Source organism: Amborella trichopoda, chromosome 9 (assembly GCF_054954075.1).
Source record: "Amborella trichopoda isolate Santa Cruz 75 chromosome 9, AtrichopodaSantaCruz75HAP2 v2.0, whole genome shotgun sequence".
Classification (NCBI taxonomy): Eukaryota; Viridiplantae; Streptophyta; class Magnoliopsida; order Amborellales; family Amborellaceae; genus Amborella; species Amborella trichopoda.
In genome coordinates this window covers 19,362,117-19,380,904 of record NC_142344.1, presented here as the reverse complement: position 1 = coordinate 19,380,904, position 18,788 = coordinate 19,362,117, and the positions used below count along the sequence as shown (strand labels likewise).

The 18,788-nt window shown below is 35.7% G+C and overlaps 1 long non-coding RNA gene across 1 annotated transcript; it reads left to right on the top strand.

The window, feature by feature from the left end:
- The first annotated feature begins 11,187 nt into the window (after positions 1–11,187).
- Positions 11,188–18,060, top strand: LOC148780437 (uncharacterized). Its single transcript, XR_016040730.1, has 2 exons — positions 11,188–12,106; positions 17,816–18,060. It is a non-coding gene; the product is annotated as an uncharacterized LOC148780437 (long non-coding RNA).
- The last annotated feature ends 728 nt before the right edge of the window (positions 18,061–18,788 follow it).

Sequence of the window (18,788 nt, the reverse complement as noted above, 5' to 3'; positions counted from 1 at the left end):
ATACTTATGGTTGATCTTAATATGAACGTATGCATATGGTTTATGTATCATGCTTATTTGCATTGTCTAATAAGGAATACAAGACATGTGTAAGATCATAAATGAATATGTCTAGTAGCATATATTAGAATATATGAAATCAAGATGTCAAAATCCTGCTTTATATGCATTTTTTTAGAAAATATCTATATTTGTCAATTATGATTATTGTTTTAAGGTTAATGATGGTCACTTACTGAGTAGCCAAACTCATCAAACTGTGGTAATTTTTTTTCCAGAATAATCACAGCAGGAGGTGTTTGGAAGAAGAAGTATGTAGTTATGAATACATTCTCCTATGTAACTTTTGTCTATCAAACTTGTATATATATATGGACCTCAGGTTATTATTACAAATTGTGAAATAGACTTTGTACAAAAAGCTTTTAAATGGAACAATCGTTTTGAAGCAAAATGTAATAAAAATTTCGAATTTGTTTTGTTCTTTATAAATAAACTGTAACATCTCAGAAATTTTAGTGTTATAAAACTTGGGGTGTGACACTTACCCCCTAAAAAATATGCCTATTCTCTCTTTCCATATTTCCCAAAGTGCCCTAGCAATTTGCCAGATCGTAGCCATCGGCTGGTAAATGATGAAAAGCGAGTTGAGACACTATATCCACAATTGTCATAGGAATGGGGGCATGAATCCCAAGTAATCCGAAAAACCAATACCAAATTTTGGAGGCTACCCGACAGTGAATGAAAAGGTGATTACACGTTTCCTCGTCCATTTTGCACATAAGACAGATATTCAATAACACTTTACCTCTTTTTATCAAATTGTCGACAGTCAAATTTTTATTTTGGATGGCAAGCCATAGAAAAGCCTGCACCTTGTGGGGAATGGGCCATTTCCAAACTTTGGCTGTTGTAGGTAGAGACCAACGCCATCTGTCATGGAAAAATAGTCTATAGCAAGACTTGACCGAAAAAAGACCATTGCATTTAAATTCCCAAATAAGTTCGTCCGGGTGGCCATGGGAGATGTAAACCTTCTTCAATAACCCCAAAAGATGAAGCCATTGATTGAAAGCCTCGCCAGAAAGACGATTATATGGGAAGGAAATATTCCAAGCAACGTTGGGGCCTTACACTCAACCAAATCATCAACCATGGAATTCGGTAGGAGAACCTTTGCGAAAAGGTTAGGGTAGCTCAGCTTCAGTGGGACATCTCCTAACCACTTATGGTGCCAAAAAGAAATGGAGGCACCATTCCCCACATTCCAACGGAAATGGCTAGCAATCATAGGTCTACACTTGTAAAAGGCTTCATTGAGCTGGTCTCCTTCTAACCACATGCCAAACCTATCTCTATCATATTTGGAAGCTAAAACTTGAAACCAAAGCTGGTTTGAACACTGGAAACTTCTCCACCACCATTTTCAAAGCAATGTCTCATTCATGAATTTTTGTTTGTGAATGCCCAAACCTCCTTTACTCTTGAGGATGCAGACCCGATCCCATTTAAGCAAATAGAACTTCCGAACAACTCCAAAATATCCCCACAAGAAGCTGCGCATCGTCATTTCAATTTTCTTAATAACAGATGCATGCATTAGAAGAAGTGACATAAGGTAAATAGGTAAGTTCGCTAAGCACAATTGAAGTAAAGTCACCCTACCACCCAGATAAAGATACTTAGGCTTCCACATGTCCAATTTAACTTGAACTCTTTCTAACAGCCTATCCCAAATGGAAGCAGAATGTCTAGAGATAGAAATAGGAATACCCAGATACGAAAAGGAAAGGACCCAACCGAGCAACCCAACCGGTTGGCCAGAGATAGGGTCAAATCTGAATGACAATTGATACCACAAAGAAATGTCTTACGAGAATTAACTTTGATACCCAAGGCCACCTCGCAACAATCAAAGAAGCATGCAATATAAGAGACTTGAAGTTCATAAGCCTCACAGAAAATAAGGATGTCATCGGCTTACTGTAGATGACAAACTATGGGACCAGATTCAACCACTCTAAATCCAATAAATCTACCGCATCTTTCCACATTCTGAAGCATAAGGCTGAAGTACTCGGTATAGATAGAGAAAAGACATGGAGATAACATATCTCCTTGACGAAGTCCCCTAGAAGCTCTTAAAAAACCAAAAGGGGAACCTATGACAAGAATCGAGAAATGCGCTGAGGAAAGACAATCAAATATCCAATTCCTCCATTTTTCTCTGAAGCTTATATTTTTAAGAATCTCCAACAATACACCCCATTCCACTCGATCATAAGCCTTCTCAAGGTCAAGCTTTAAAACAATCCCAGGACGTTGGCTATGCACCCTAGAATGTAAGCATTCTTGAGCCACCAAAATGCCATCGGTAATCTAACGATTTTGGATGAAAGTCGATTGATTGGGAGAGACGAGACAGGGGAGGAAAAACTTCAATCTCTTAGCCAAAACTTTAGCCACAATCTTATAAAGATTGGAGAGTAAGCTAATGGGCCGAATGTCTGACATCTCTATAATTATTGACTTTTTGGGGATCAGAGCAATAAAAGTGGCGTTAACCCCTTTAAAAATTTCACCCCTGATAAAAAGGGCTCTGACCATCTTAAGAAGCTCTGACTTAGTAAGATTTCAGAATCTGTGGAAGAAAGAGAGAGGGAAACCATCCAGACCCGGGGCCTTTTCACCTGGTAAAGAAAAGACTGCCTTCTTAAGTTTTTCCATGGAAATATCCCACTCCAAGAAGGACCTCGAGTCAGTCAAGAGGCATTTAAAAGGTACTCTAGGTAAGATGGGGGTAAATTTAACTCTTCCTAAACTGTGCAACAATATGCACCTCCCACTGATTACTATTATCCGACTCCACACCTGGGATAATGAGCCCAGATATATCATTTTTCCTTCTCTTCGCACTAGCAATAGAATGAAAAAATTTGATATTCAAATTACCCCCCTTAAGCCATTTAATCCTCAATCTTTGTTTCCAGTATAACTCCTAAATTCTATGAAGGCTAAGAAGGTCTTTGAACTTAGTTTTTCTGGCCTCCCTAAGCTCAATGGACAAAACACCAGACAGTTGAACCTGGTAATCCAGAAATCCAATTTCCTCTAAGAGGACATTGATTTTTTCTTTGAAGTTCACACAATGCTCTTTTTTTCAAGCAATAAGCTTATGTTTAATGCTAACCAATTTCTTATGCAACTGAAAGTCCAATGAGCCAACTGAAATAAAATTCTGCCAGGTTGAAGTGATGAGGTCAACAACGAACCTATCTTCCAGCCACCCCAACTCTAATCTGAAAGGTCTGGGGCCACCTCTATTCATGCTAGTAGAAAGCAGCAAAGGGGTATGATCCGAAGAAAGATGAGGGAGGGCTTTGACCAAAACCAAAGGAAAATTATTTGCCTACTCTGAAGAAACTAAAAACCTGTCCAGCTTAGACATAGAGAGAGGTAATAGAATTATTGGACCAGGTAAATTTAGTCCCAACAATTGGTAAATTCAAGAGAGAGAGGCTTTCAATAAAATGGTTAAAAAGGCGCATCAAAGAATTAATAGGTGAAACAATGTCCATATCATAAACAAAAGTGTCTTTAGAGGAAGAGTCATGAGAATCATAAACATTCATTAAACCCCACGAGAAACTAGGAATATGGCCCTAAAACCCAATAAACAAAAACCTATCTTTGGAAATGGTCATAAAACTCTACAGAACCAAAAGGTCCCACAGAACCCACAAGCCACCCGATGGCATCAATACCACAATACGAAATCGCACCTGAACCCCAAACCTCCCTAGCACCAGTGACACTTGGGCTAGGAAGTTTGGTTTCTTGAAGGATTAACACCCAAAGTTTATATTTAGAAACAAAAAACAAAACATCCTTTTTGTGTGTGGGGGTAACATTCAAGGATAAAATATTCATTTTAGGGAGGGGGGGGGGGGAAGAAGATGAACATTGCCCATCCCAAGTAGTACCTGACAAGAAATGATCCATCCCAAGTAGTGCTTGAGAAGGTGACCTATAGTTTTATTGAGGGCATGGCCCCTGATTGAAGTGGATTGGCATAACAAGATTCAAGTAACTAACGCCAAATAGCTGGGATAAGGCTCGGATGATGATGATGATTTTGATCGTCGTCATCATCTTCATCTAACGTTGGACCAAGATTTATTGTATAATTCATTAATAAAAGTAATAGGGGCACCTTGGAAGTACCAAGTTAACTTATATTAAAGAGAAAAGACAAGATACCATTGAGCTCGTCAGACCTGACCTAGCCCACCCTTTCTTAAAGACATTTAAAAACTTGATGTTTCATGATGCACGTGATCCTCACCTGTACACAATTAATTATCATTGATAACTTTAATTTATCTTGATTTTACTGATGGGCGAAAAATGTCTTGATAATGATGATAATTCGGGCCTCCCCCAACATTATCTCTGAATAATCTTAATTGAGAATAATGTACAACATTCCGAAGACTAAATTTTGACAGAGACTCAAATAAAATATCTATGTTTAATCATAAACATACTTACCAAACAACTAGTAAAGTTCTATTAGTTTATTATTTAGATGCCAATTTTTTTAAAAAATAACTTTTAAATAGAACTCAAGATTAAAAATTTTAAAAAATCAAGGGCAAATTAGGTACATACACTATTGAGGGGTCAATTACTAATTAGGAACTCATTTCTCCAAAATTATGAGCACCACCCATCTTCCACGGCAATTTTTTTTCCTAAGTTGCCGTCCTGTTCGACAATGCAAACATTGGACACGATTTCTGTTTAAACTTGGAGGAATTTATTATTAGGTGTTTGTTTAAACTTGGATTAATTTATTGTTTGGTATTTGTTTAAACTTGAATGAATTTATTGTTCGGTGTTTTTAATACCTGACCCCATTTGACTTTAAAAAAAATTCCTAGGAGCCGGTTTGAAGCCCACTTACTCTCTTAAAGTTTTATTTTCACTGTTAAAGCCAGTGTTTAAAAAAACGTAGAGTCGAACCTGGCCCTGTTCGACTCGAGCATCACCATGGAGGGATTGAATCGCTGTAAAAAATGGGAATCGTCCGGTTCTAGAGAGCACCGGACGATTCTACACAGTGACTCGCCGATTCACTATACGAAATCGGCGAGTCCCGTGAAGAACACGAGTTGCACAGTGTTCTTCACGGGATTCTTCGAAATTTGTCATTTTTTGATCATTTTTCTTGTTTTTTTTGGCATGTGACCTAATTTACAGGCTGTAAACAACTTTATTAAGCTTTTACACGGATTAAATGGTTGAAAAATTTGGTGTTTTTGGATCACGAAACCTGCATTTTTAGGGTTTCCGCCTTTCCTTGTGTTTCATGCCAAATAGGGCATGAATCTTTCAAAATTTGTAAGCATTTTGATCGTAAAGTTGTGCATCAAAACCTTTTGTTACTAATTTGTGATAATCGTTGAGAAAAACAGAGTTTTTTGGAGATTGAAGGCTTCGGTTCACAAAATCAGGTAAGAAGTTTGGGTTTTTTTTTTTCCCGCCATATGATTAATTTCACTGCATATTTTGAAGATAATGAGTTCAATTTGTAGGGTTTTTAATCTTTATTGTGTTTACTATGATTTAAAATTTTTAATTTTATGTAATTTGGTCAATTATAGCTTGAAATTTGAGATGAACACAGAGATGTCTGCGGAACCAAAATTCCGTTGTTTTTTTTTTTTTTTCCGCCTTTTGATTTTTTTTTCATGATATATTAGAAATAATGTGTTAAAAATTTAGGGTTTTGATTCCTTATATTGTTGTTTATCAGAAAATGTACTCAATTGGATGTAATTTATTCACTTAGAGGTGGATTTTTGAGTTAAAATGGCTTATGTAAGATCGCTCTGTGAAGAACAAATTTCTTTGTTTTTTTTTTTTTTTTTTTTTTTTTTTTTTTTTTTTTTTTTTTTTGTAATCCATGATCGAATTTTTTATAATACTTGATCGATTTTTTTGTAATCCATGATCGAATTTTTTTTTTTGTAATCCATGATCGAATTTGTTTTTTTTTTTTGTAATCCATGATAGAATTTTTTGTAATTCATGATCGAATTTTTTGTAATCCATGATCGAAATGTTTGTTTTTTTTTTCTTGTAATCCATGATTGAATTTTTCTTTTTTATTTTTATTTTTGTAACCCATGATAGAATTTTTTGTAATCCATGATCGAATGTTTTGTAATCCATGATCAAAATGTTTGTGTTTTTTGTTGTAATCCATGATCGAAATGTTTGTTTTTTTTTTTGTAATCCATGATCGTAATGTTTGTTTTTTTTTTTTGTAATCCATGATCGAATTTTTTGTTTTTTGTTTTTTTTGTAACCCATGATAGAGTTTTTTGTAATCCATGATTGAATTTTTTGTAATCCATGATTGAATTGTTTTTTTCTTTTTTTGTAATCCACGATCGAATTTTTTGTTTTTTTTTGTTTTTTTTTTTTGTAATCCATGATAGAATTTTATGCAATCCATGATCGAATTTTTTGTAATCCATGATAGAATTTTCTATAATCCATGATCGAATTTTTTGTAATCCATGATCGAAATGTTTGTTTTTTTTTCTTGTAATCCATGATCGAATTTTTTGTAATCCATGATCGAATTGTTTTTTTCTTTTTTTTGTAATCCATGATCAAATTTTTTGTTTTTTTATGTTTTTTTTTTTTTTGTAATCCATGATCGACTTTTATGTAATCCATGATCGAATTTTATGTAATCCATGATCGAATTTTTTGTAATCCATGATCGAATTTTTTGTAATCCATGATCGAATTTTTTGTAATCCATGATTGAATTTTTTGAAAATTTGTGATTTTTTTTTTTTAATCCATGATCGAATTTTTTTTTGTAATCCATGATCGAATTTTTTGAAAATTTGTGATTTTTTTTTTTAGTCCATGATCGAATTTTTTGAAAATTTGTTAATTTTTTTTTTAATCCATGATTGAATTTTTTTTTGTAATCCATGATCGAATTGTTTGAAAATTTGCTGTACTTTTTTTTTTTATTTCTTTTTATCCATGATCGAATTTTTTGAAAAATGAAGATTTTTCGAAAAGATGTGAAAATCGTGATAAGGTTTTGATTATCATGATGTATTAAACCCAATTTTTAATTTTTATTGTTTGAGTTTGCTGTACTTTTTTTTTTTTTCCATGATCGAATTTTTTGAAAAATGATGAACTTCCGAAAAGATGTGAAAATCATGACAAGGTTTTAATTATCATGAGGTATTAAAGCATATTTTAAATTTTTATTGTTAAAGTTTTTGTTGAAAAAATTGTATGCTGATCGATTATTTATGCAAAAAAATGCATGTTATTATATTTGTAATGCAAAACTATATTTTTTTGATCTGTTGTTCATGGATTTTTTAGTTGGAATGACTGATGTTAGCTGGCTCTGTGAAGAATTGTTTTTATTATTAATTTTTTAATGCAAAAAATATATATTCTTGATAATTGAGCTGTAGCCATGTTTAGAGCTTGCATTTTGTATTATATTATCCTGAATGTTTGTAATTGATATGTATGAAAATATTATTGTCAATAAAGGTATTTTGCAATAACAAATACCAACAAATATGACTACATGAACTACCGCAACATATTATCATTACACATGGTGATTATTTTTCTTTTTGAACTGTTAGGTTAATTTTATACTTTTTACATCTCAAAACAGCTGAATCATGTTAACATCTGCAGAAGACCTTGCATGGCAACATGGGGTTTGACTTGATCCCAACAAAAAAGGCAAAATTATTTGTAATTACTGTCAAAGAGTGATAAGTAGTGGGGTACATAGGTTCAAGCAACACTTGGCAGGGGTTAAGGAAGAAGTTTCTGCATGCACTAGTGTCCCTAGTAATGTAAAAAAACAGATGGCGGTAATTCTTAATGCTAACAAAGGTAAAAAAATTGCCAAACATAGGATGAATGAGGAGATAGCTAGTTTATATACACCATCAAGCAGGAATGATACAGAAGAGCAATATAATAATGACCTAGAAGAGCAATATAATAATGAGCTGGACATGGCTACAAGATTGAGTTTACATGAATAATATCAGAGGGAACGTGGGTTTAAAATGCCCGGTGGGTCTAGCTGAGACATGCATGGTGGGCCTAGCTCAGATATGCATGGTAGGCCTAGCTCAGATATGCATGGCGGGCCCAGCTCGAGCATGTATGGCGGGCCCAGCTCGAGCATGTATGGCGGGCCCAGCTCAAATATGTATGAAGGGGTTGGTGGCAATATGTATCAAGGAGAATCAAATGTTGAAGAAATTGTTTCTAGGTTATTTAAGAGTGCCAATATTGCAGGTTATGGTCGTAAAGACCCATTTATCTCAAAGCCTAAGTCACAACAGATGACCCTAAAAGGCATGGTTAAAGGTACAAGAAACATGTTAGGGAGATATGTTGGTAAATGGTTCTACGATAAAGGGATTCCCTTTGATGCAGCCAATAGCCCATATTTTCCACCTATGGTCAGTGCAATCCAGAGAGTCGGGCCCAAGGTAAAACCCCCGACGGCATATGAGCTCAGTGGGCCAATATTAGATGAAGAGGTGGAGGAAGTTAAAAAGTGGATTGAAGAATATAAACAGAGTTGGCCAAGGACAGGCATTACTCTCATGAGTGATGGTTGGTTGAATAAAGTTAGCAAAAAAGAGTTTTTAAACTTCTTGGCTTAATCCCTAAAAGGTACAACTTTTTTGTCTAGCAAAGACGTATCAGGGACGAAGAAGGATGTAAACTTCTACGTACGACTATATGATCAGATAGTGGAGGAGGTGGGAGATAAGCATGTAGTCCAGTTTATTACGGACAATGCGGGTGCATGTGTTTCTGCGAGCAACAAGTTGATGGATAAGAGGAAGCATCTAGTATGGATCCCGTGTGCTGCACATAGCATCGATCTAATGTTAGAGGAGATTGGTGAGATCAAAATTGTGAAGGAGACTCTAGAGGAAGCAAGGTTGGTGTCGAGATTTATATACAACCACTCTAAAATTTTATTTCTGTTTAGAGAACAGTCTAAGAAAAAAGAGATAATCAGGCCTGCCATAACCCGCTTTGCGACCGATTACTTAGCTATGGACTCCATTCGAGAATCTGAAGGTGCATTAAAGAGATTGTTTACTTGTGAAGAGTGGTTAAATGACCGCCTCTCGAAGTCCAGTACCGGTATAAAAGTGGACAACATAGTCTCAAATAGGCGGTACTGGTCTCGATGTTCCAGTGTTGTAGAGGCCACTGCCCCTTTGGTCACGGTGTTAAGAATGGTGGATGCTGACAAGAAAACTACCATGGGTATCCTTTATGAAGGTATTGAGAGGGCGAAATCAGCTATTGGGGTGAAGTGTAATTTTGCTAGCAAAGTGATCGAAATTATAGAAAGGAGGTGGAACACAAAATTTGGACGTCCAATTCATTATGCTGGTAAATATATATTTATATCATTACAATGTTTCAGTTTAAATCATTTTTTTATGCAATTGTAAATGACATTTTTCTACTTATATATTTTTTAGGTTACTACTTCAACCCAAAATTTTTCTATTTGACACCTGAACAACCCCACAAGATTATGGAAGGGGTCAGATACATTATTGCAAGGTTGGAGAGAAGCCATCGAAACCAAGTAGCAGCAATACAAGAGGTATTATTTAATGTTTGGGTAAGAACTTCATTGAGTTGTTATATTTGTGAAGAATAATGCACTAAAACGTAATATATTTGTTTTAGCTTGCTATGTATAGGGTTGCTATAGGATCCTTCGGAACTAGACTTGCCAGGAATTCTCGAACTATGATGGATCCAGGTTATCCCCTCGCTAATATTTTGTTCATTCATATATTTAATCTTATGAATTGTTTTTGCCCTTACAATGCTTTTTACATTTTAATTCAGCTGAATGGTGGGAGATATATGGTACTGATGCACCTCACCTAAAGAGGATAGCAATCAAGGTGCTCTCCCAGACATGTTCTGCTATTGGCTGTGAGCGCAACTGGAGTACGTTCCAATGGTTGCACACTACTAGGAGGAATCGACTCGCTTCTGAGAAGCTTCATAAACTAGTCTACGTTCATTATAATTTAAACCTCAGAGAGCGACAAATAAGAAGGAAGCTTGAAGACTATGGGCCGATAGACTAGACACAATATTTGTCATAGACACAGCAGACCAATGGGTAGTAGAAGAGGATGAGCCAGTGTTGCACAAGACAGCGTTCCTTGAGGCTATCAGTGATGAACATCTTGAAGAAAGTGATGAGCAGTATGAAAGAGGAAGCAGCCAGCCAACGTATCCACAATTCGTCGTAGATGTCAGTGATATTGCACCTAATGAGAGAGAGTGGGAAGGGGGTCTAAGAGAAAATGAGAGAGATGATGATTCTGAGGCCACCCTATCCCAGCCATATTATTCACATATCGAGTCCCAACAACAACAGTGTAGGGATGAGCATAACAATGCAGGTGAGCATGAAGGATGGACAAGCTTCGGGGATTTTGGATTGGGAACACAACAAAATACTAACACTCAGGGATTTGGGAATAGTCAGACGCCTGCTAATATCGATGATTCGTTTTTAGATCGACTCAATGAATTGTCGAGCGAATTCAATCAATGGCACCAGCGTGACCAAAAAGAACAACAACGTCGTCTATCATTTTATTTTTAGATCGTATGTTACTAATTTTATGCTTTATTGTAGTCCATGTATGTTGATATACTTATTCCATGATAATTCTATGTTTATCCTTTTGTGTGATGTAAATTAAATGCTGAATGACGGTTCATGCAGGGAAAGAACATATCAATATTCGCATATTCATTCAAAAACATGAAAATTTTTAATGGAGTACCCTCATTTCTTATTGAATTCCTAAAAAATAATATTTATAATGAATTTTAATAATTTTTTCGGATTTTTTTGAAGCTTTATTCTGATCGATTCACCCGATTCTCGATCCGAATCGCCGATTTGTCGATCCGGATCTGTTTTTTGGGTGCCCGATCCTGGTCACCGATCTGTTTTTTAAGCCGTTAAAGCTACACACTTATTCTCTAAATGCTTTTCTTGATAAATAAAACATATATATTCAAAAGAATGAAATCTTCATGTGACTTCCAAGTTTTTTTGTTACGGAACAAAGGAAGCAAACCCAAAGGATTGGAGGCCCTCCTCTCCTCAAAAGATTTTGCCTCAACGACTGTATATCCTCAACATTGACTCCTTGCGCGGGAGGGAGAGAGCATATGCTTTGCTTTGAAGATTTTCTCGCACTCGCAGGTTTCAGATTATATCTCTGGTTGCTGAAGTCCCTATTCGATGGCAGAGACCTCGTATTTTTTAAATGGAAGACACAAGCCCTTTATCTGTCGTCCGTAGGTCTGAAGAAAAGAAAGGCAGTGCACTCTTTGTTTTCTTACTTGCAGTTAAAAGATTGAAGAATGGGGAGAAACTGGGGTTTTGGTGGGGTGTGTTACAAAGGATTGGACGAAAAAGATGAGAGAGAAGAAGAGCACGCAGGTTTTGGGGAACTTGCAGAGATACCCTTTCTCTTCCCCAAACTCTGGCGTGAAGCGAAAGTCAGACTCTCTCTCTGCAGCTGAGGCTTGGCCGATACTCAAGCTCCTCAGATGTTAAAGGAACCTCTGCAACTCCCTGCACGCCTTCGTATCATCACCATTCCTCTCTCTCTATTTAGCCCTTTCTCACCCGATCGCCATCCGTCTCTGTCTCTCTAATCCTTTCTCGCTCCTCAATCCTCATCCCATCCCACAACCTCGACTTCACTCAGGGGCTGACATTTTACCAGTGTTGCAGGGAGTGAAAGTATTGAAAAGGTTTAGACAGAGGAAAATGCTACAGAGAGATGGCGAGAGCATTCATTTTTACGGAGATGAAAAAATTTATGGAGAAAACTACTATTAATTGAAATGGACAAACCACTTTGAAATTTCATTAAGGCGTGCGCGGTACCTGGGTGGACCAACGGTGCAGAGGGGAGGAGCCTGCCATTATGCAAGGGACATGGTATTAGAGCTTACCCATCTCCATCTATTTTAATATAGTTGTTCGGTACTTCAAACATCGGATAAAAAACTTATTGATATCTATTTATTTTAAGATAGTTATTCTGTACTTCAAATACAGAACAGTAAAGAAAATTCACTTAAAAAAAAAAGCCCCATGTCAGGTATTTGCATTGCCTATTAGGTGTTTGTATTGAAAATTTATCATATAGATTTTAATTTTTAAACGGTTTAAAATTTCAAATTTTCATTAATATATCTAACTAGGAAAATATTTGAAAAACTTTGACTAAATAAAATTAAAACTTAATTCATGATGGTTGCCTTTCTCCGAACCAAAAGACATCCTCCGTTTTAGCCAAAAGACGTCCTTCGTCCTTTCCGACTGCTCTCAGTATCAACCCTCTGTTTTAACTCTAATCGGCACCAAATTATCGGTGCCGTCTCCCCACCAAATCTAAACAATCAAAATTAGAGCCTACCTTCAAATAGTGTTGATAAATGCGGTTTCAATACTGGAAATCTTTTTTATTGCCTTAAAATATATTTTCATCTTAATTTCATGAAGTTTAAAGCTTAAAAAATAATGTAGATCGAGAGATCTATGAAAACTTGAAAATCGATGGTCCAAATATGCGTTATAAAATACACTACGTCGAAAACATGAAATCCATTTTTTGTCTCATATTCATGCATCTTGATGTCGAGATGATCGATTTGAGAATATTTAGGGATCAAAACAACCTCTTCTAGTGAAAGTTTTGATGTAGGCTTGAATTTGATTGTTTAGAGCCTTGGCTCTATGTAAATTTTTCCCTTTTGAAATATCAAGTACTTCCACTATTTCTCAGGCTACAATGGATTTTGCTGGATTGGATAGCTAACAATGATCTCATGGGTATCATTCTCTTGGAGGGAGATTCACTTGGTCGAATCACTCTTCTCCATCCCCTTCCCTTTCCCAGATTAATCGTTTCCCATATAGTTTGGAGTGTGAGGCCTTCTTCCCAAGCACCTTCTCACGGGTTTTATCCAAAACTATCTCCGACCAAAAACCTCTCTCCTAGATTACCACCACTCACTTAGGGGGGCCCTAGACCTTTCCGCTTTGAAATGGTGTGGCTCGAGGAATCCTCCCTTGTTCCTTCCTGGTGGTCCGCTTTTTCCTCCTTAGTTCGAGGTTGGGCTGTTTTTGGATTCCAACAAAAACTCAATCTCCTCAAAAAGGCCCTCCCTCAAAACTAGGAGCAAGAAGAACTTACCTGGGAATTTTAGGGCTATGAAACTTACTTTCTCTACCCTCTGCAATTCATGACCTCGACACTCTTGGGGAGTCCCGTTCTCTTTCTTTGAATGAGCAGCTCCTGAGATCGCAATACAAAGCTGACTTTCAATGCACCATTTGGAAGGTGGAGATCTTTTGGGCTGTGCATTCCAGAGTCAGATTCAGGTGGCTCAAGAAAGGAGATCTCAACAATGGTTATTTTTATAAAAAGTGAAAATCTCATTACACAAATTCAGTCCCAGGGGTCATTATGGATGACCCTCCTAGAGTAGAAGAAACTTCAAGGATCTCTTTTCTGCCCTGCCCCCAGCCTAGGACCCAAATGGAGGAGCTTTATTTCCTCTCACTTTCACCTGCCCGAGCTCAAAGTCTTGAAGTGCTATTCCTAGAATTGGAAATAGTCTCAGCTAGTACAGACTAGGGCCTAGATAGAGCCCCCGGCCCAGATGGATTTCCAATAGCTATTTATAATCGCTTTTGGGAGCTTTTACTCCTGGACTTATTGGCTTTTTGTGACAAATTTTATGATAGGGGATTCATTAACAAGGTCATGTACACTACCTTTGTAGACGTTATCCCCAAAGTAGAGGGTGAGGTGGAGCTAAAAGATTTCAAACCCATTAGTTTGGTGAATAGTATCCTCTCTTCTAGAATTAAATTTGTCCTGGAGTCGGTCATCTCGCACAACTAAAGTGCGTTCATTAAAGACCAGCAAATTCTCGTTGGAGCTTTGGTTGGAGCATGAGTGCATACACTCCATGTTTACCTCCAAAACCTCGGGACTCATAAAGCTGGATTGGGAGATGGCTTATGGCCACGTGGACTAGGATTTCCTTGACAAGGCTAAAAGGAGAATGGGCTTTGGCCACAGGTGGAGGAAATGGACACGTGGTTGCGTTCGTAACCTCTTTTTTCTATCATTATCAATTGTACCCTGCAAGGCTTCTTCCCGTCCTCTAAGGGCTTCTTCTAAAGGGATCCCTTATTCCCTTTCTTGTTCGCCATAGCCGGCGAAATTTTCAATAGATCCATCTTCCACTTATACAACGTTGGGTTTGTGCAAGGCTTAGTTTCGGGCACCAAGAACTTGATGATACGTTGCTTTTTTGCAAGCCCTCTCTCAACCAAATAGACAACTTGTTTTTCTTTCTCAACTGTTTCCATTTAGCTACGTGAATTTCCTTACTTCCAATATGATAGGGGTTAGGGTGGACCAACAATTAATTCAATCTTTTGCCCTCAGATGGGGCTGTGGACTGGATTTTCTTCCAACCTCGTACCTCAGTCTTCCTCTTAGTCTCGGGAAACCTAGAAAAGCTCTTTGAGGCCCTATTTTTTTTAGTCTCCCTCTTAGTCTCGGGAAACCTAGAAAAGCTCTTTGGGGTCCTATTTTTGATAAGTTCGAGAAAAGGCTGGCTTTTTGGAAATATAGTTTCCTGTTTCCAATCCCTCCTCTGTAATTAAGGCCACCCTATCGAATGCAGGTGCTCAAAAATTTGGACTTGGACTCAAACCGAATGGTTTTCGAATCCAAAATTTGGACCTGGTCCCGATCCGCCAGGTTCTATTTTTTGGACCCATACTCGGACACAAGTCAGTTCTAGCCGTTGGATCCCGGGTCGGGTCTGGGTCCTTTGCCACCCTTGCATACTTTCCTATGCCCCCTACTTTTCCTTACATAATTACTGCAAAATCTGATAAATGTCCCGCTTGAGGTTGAACGAAGTCCCCTTCTCCGTGATGTCCACCTTTATCTTGATCAGAAAAACATCTGGTATAGTCTAGCAATGCAAGTAGAATTTTTAGGTTATGGAAGGCTAGGATTCCTATGGTTATTTAAATGACCTGGTTTACTGCAAAGCATGTACCTGTGCGTTTTTAGATTTTTACAATAATTTACCATTAAAGAACTTAAAGAACACATCTCTCTGTGTTTACGCCTATCAACCCGCTTTCTCTCTTGTCCTATACCTTTTGATCATTATCTCATCTGATATGAAATGGTCGATGATGCTCAATGCACTTGTGTCCAAGTTTGAATTCACTCTCTTTCTCTCTCCTCTTGAATGTGCCTTTGCTTATTTATCTTTTTGTTAGCGCCGAAAATTTACCTAATTTGAATTCGAAACTTGAATTTCGGATTTTATTTTGATTTGGGTTTGGATCTAAGATTTGAATATGAAATTCAGATTTGGATCGAAATTTTAGATATAGATATTAATTTAGTTCGGATCAGGGTACAAGTGGATCCAATCTGATTTTAAATTAATATATATATATATATATATATATATATATATATATATATATATATATATATATATATATATATAGGGGTAATTTAAAGTTCACAACTCTTCAAATTACATAGGTTTATGGCAGAATGAGTTGTGAATGGTAGATTTATTAATTTTACGGTTTATTTTTTTATCAATCATTAAGTAAAGATAATTTTGTCAATATCACTACAAGACAAAATGTATTTTTGTCATCTCCATAAGGGTAAAGTTGGATTTTTTACTAAAAGACAATGTCACTCTACAAATAAAGTTCGAGGACACTAACTTCCAAAATGACATTTTACTTTTATAAAAATTTTAAATTTGCTATTGCATAATAGTTAAGTTATCTATTAAATTAAAAAGAAATTATCGCTATTGTACCTTTATTTTAGTAAAATTGAAAAAAAAACCCTAACTTTTAAAAACCTCGCCTGCACCATTTCTCACAAATTTCGGCTTTTTTGGGCCAAAAACCTTCACAGTAGTCTTTTTACCGTAATACATTTTATGCTTTACGGTAATTAAAACACCGTAAAAAATTCAAAGGGTATTACGGTAATTTAAATACGATAATAGTTTGAATTATTATTACGGTAATTTAATTACAGTAATGTGTGGGGAATTCTTTATGGTATTCTTATTACCGTAATACTTTCCCGATCAATTCCAAACCCCTATTGGTTGAAAAGCTTCCAACTGAAGCTAATTTCAGGGCTACCTCTGTAATAATTCTAAAATTCCAAAAAAAAAAAAAAAAAAGGCAAACTTTTAATAAGTGATGATTCATATGAGCATAATGGTCTTTAGGGACCATCACTAGTTTTAAAAGCTTTTGGTTTGAATTTGTTTTGTTTGTTGCTGCCTTGCCACGTCCAGTGGATGTGGGCTTTAAGCGTACCAGAGGTAATATAATGGTTACACCTCGTGTATGAGGTGTAACTTAATAAAATATTATAATAAGGCGTCATAAGAGTTTAAATATGAGAGGCGAGGACTCCTACCCTAGAAAATTTTGAGATCTCTCTTTAGCCGAATTTTTATCGGAAGCTCCCTTTCAAATATTTTAGGTAAGTGACTTCATTATATTGAAAAATAATCCGTTCTTTTTAAAAAATGAAATGAAATAATTATTTCTGCTTATTATCATGAATTTTAGGTGCGATAAATTTTATGCGCAAGCTACCTCATTATTTTGAAAAATAATCTTTTTAATAAAATTGTGATATTTATCTATGTTAGAAATTCCAAAGGCTGTAAATTCTTAAAAATAAATTTATTTATTTTTCTTGTCTATTGTTAGAAAATTTTAGATACTGTTAAATTATTAGAAATAAATGGGATATTTCTGCTTTTAGTAAATTTGTGAGATTTCTTTCTAGTATTTTTGAATATTTAGACATTGTAAATTTCATGTGTAAATGACTGCCTTATTATCTGAAAACTGATATTCTTGTAATTGATTATAGCATTGTCTGTGAAATATTTATTTGTGAATTGACATCTCATAAATTGTGATAATTCCATATTCTTGAAATTCTATAAGAGTTTTTCTATACATATTAAATTGGCAATTATGCTCAAATGTTTTTACGAACTGCTACCTTTCTAAATTTGAGCCCAAGATATTTGATTGGTTAGTTTTTTAGAGTGACTGTTATTAATGGTTTCAGTGAAATTCATATTAATGATTTCAGTGATATGTTGAGTACATGATATTGCTGCTTTCGAATGTTTAAAGAGATTTAGAAATAATTTAAGTATGCAAGTGGACTCATCCGGTTCGCCGGTGAGGTATAAGTGGACCTATCCGGAACGCCGGTAGGGATTAAGTGGACTCATTCGATACGCCGGTGAGGTATAAGTGGACCTGCAGGGATTAAGTGGACCTATCTGGGATGCCAATAGGGATTAAGTGGACCCATCAGGACGCTGATGGGGTATATAAAAGTGACCTACTTGGGACGCCAGTAGGGTATTTTGTGAAATCCTTTGAATTATGCACTGTCGTTAAAATGTTATATGCATTTCAATTATTCGAATTATACTTAATTATGCATTTTTGAAAGTGAAACTGTTAATGCATTTATGTTAATAGATCTCCTTTTTGGAAATATTGATATCTTTCAACCATAATTATTTTTAGGATTATGATGATCACTTACTGAGTAGCCAAACTCATCAAACTATGGTAAATATTTTTCTGGATAACTGCGGTTTCAGTTTGAGTGCTCGTCAGGATCAACTTTGGAAGATATTGTAGTTGTGCTTAAGCTTTCTTTTGTTACTGTGTAAGAATTCGCCACTGTAAATTTGTCTTATCAAGAGATGTATATATGTTTTGACTGTCACTTCTCAGAAATAACAGTATTGTAAATTCTTGGGGTGTGACAACCCCTCTCCTCCCTTTGCAATAGTCTTCTTCGGAGCTCTATTTTTCAAAAAATCCATGTTCATATGGGAGCATGATGTGGATCTACTCCCTCGCTCAAGAACATCTTTTTAAGAATGCTTTTGTTTTAAAATTTTGATAACTATATAAAAATTACTAAATTATTTTTGAAAGAATTGAATTGTGAGTTCTGGGACACTTAAATCTAACTCTTTGATTTGGATAGTTTCTATTCGATATTGAAGTGTTAGGTTTTTCTAATATACAAAAGAATTTACTTGAAAAATTTCTTTTCCTGAACTTATTCTATAAGTAGTAGAGATTATATCCTAAAAATTTGAGATATGAAAAATACAGCTAGTATAGATTTTTACCGAGGGAGTAAATAGATAGTAGACTTCCAAGGGAGTAAAAAATCTTTTGTGCTGTTTTTAATGAGGTGTAGGCAATATTAGGGCAATTAAATTACACGTAATACTACTTTAAGGTATTACGGTATTTTAATTACTGTAATACTTCTTCAACTTTTTACGGTATTTAAATTACCGTAATGTTCTTTACGATAAAAAGATTATCATGAAAGTTATTTTGGTTCACAAGAAGCTGAAAATTGTGAAAAAGGCTGTCGGTAAGGTTTGAAAAATTGGGGCTTTTTTTCGATTATAATAAAATATAGGTATATTAACGATAATTTTCCTAAAATAAATTTTTGAATAAAAGTAAATGA